The sequence below is a fragment of the Suricata suricatta genome, chromosome 7, assembly GCF_006229205.1.
Source record: "Suricata suricatta isolate VVHF042 chromosome 7, meerkat_22Aug2017_6uvM2_HiC, whole genome shotgun sequence".
NCBI classification, from domain to species: Eukaryota; Metazoa; Chordata; class Mammalia; order Carnivora; family Herpestidae; genus Suricata; species Suricata suricatta.
In genome coordinates, this window is record NC_043706.1 from 104844101 (window position 1) to 104845511 (window position 1411).

Here is a 1411-nt window from a genome sequence, read left to right on the forward strand (position 1 = left end):
GACATATGTTTCATCCTTGTTTTACTTATAAATATCTTATACAACTATCCTAAGACTTCTGTCAACATTTATAAGATTGAAAACTCCTAAACAATTTGGATTTATGCTTGTGGCTAAAATGGGAAACTTGATGAGAAAACGTGTTTACAAAATTAAATTGCTGGTGAATTCGCCAACAGATGATGGGTTCGTTGAAAATAGGATAGTTAGCTGTGCTGTTTTCCACTCTCTGTGTATAGCTATATGGTCAATCATGTTAAATATCCTTTAACATTGCTATGGTATTGAACATTTTCTACTATTATCCAAATAACACAGGCACATAATTTTAAAAAGTTTTAACAAATAAAACCAGGCATCCTCTCCCTTCATAGTTTCTTTGCCATTGTTACTACTTAAAGGCAATTATTTTGAACTTTCAAACTACTTTGTGGTGTTTGCTTACGTATTCTTAAATACTGTCAAAGCATTGATAGCTTTGGTGTGCTCCTTTTAGATATTTTATATTTAGTTTCTGTTAAAGTAGGTAAAATTTTTAGTCTTTTCCTTTCTTCTCCTCTCCTTTCCCTTTTCCAAAGAGTATTTATCATTCGCTAAGCTATGATTCAGGATCTCAGGGTGGGGATCACCATGTACCCAGGTCCCCTTTCACCACCCTGTTCAGATTTTCCCAACAAACCTGCCTTCTACCTGTTGGTGGTCCCGGGATGACACACAGGATATCGGGCAGAGGGACTTGTCCACACACTGGTACCATTCACATAGGAGGACATCACTGCCCTCTTACCAGTCATTGTCTTCTTGCAGCAGTGAAAGTCCAGGTAGTTCTGGCAGCAGTTCCTAGTCTGGCTCTGGCTGGAGAAGCGGCTGTCAAAAGCGGCAGTCTGGTAGTTCTTGATTTTGATCTTGATCTCTTCTACCATGGCACTGACCCTTTTTTAAAAAGTAGTTTATTGTCAAATTGGCTTCCACACAACACCCAGTGCTCTTCGCCACAAGTGCCCTCCTCCATCACCACCACCTCTTTTCCCCCCTCCTGCTTCCCCTTCAACCCTCAGTTCATTTTCAGCATTCAATAGTCTCTCAAGTTTTGCATCCTTCTCTCTCCCCAACTCTCTTTCCCTCTTCCCCTCCCCCAGGTCCTCCATTAGGTTTCTGCTGGTTTCCTGTTAGATATAGGAGTCCAAACATATGATTTCTGTCCTTCTCTGCCTGACTTATTTCGCTTAGCATGACACCCTCAAGGTCCATCCACGTTCCTACAAATGGCCAGATTTCAATCTTTCTCATTGCCATGCAGTACTCCATTGTGTATATATACCACATCTTCTTGATCCAATCACCAGGGATGGATATTTAGGCTTGTTCCATGTTTTGGCTATTGTTGACAGTGCTGCTATGAACATTGGGG

The 1411-nt window shown here is 40.9% G+C and overlaps 1 pseudogene; it reads right to left on the minus strand.

The window, feature by feature from the left end:
* Nucleotides 1-660: 660 nt before the first annotated feature.
* Nucleotides 661-923, minus strand: LOC115295160 (annotated as a pseudogene).
* Nucleotides 924-1411: the final 488 nt, after the last annotated feature.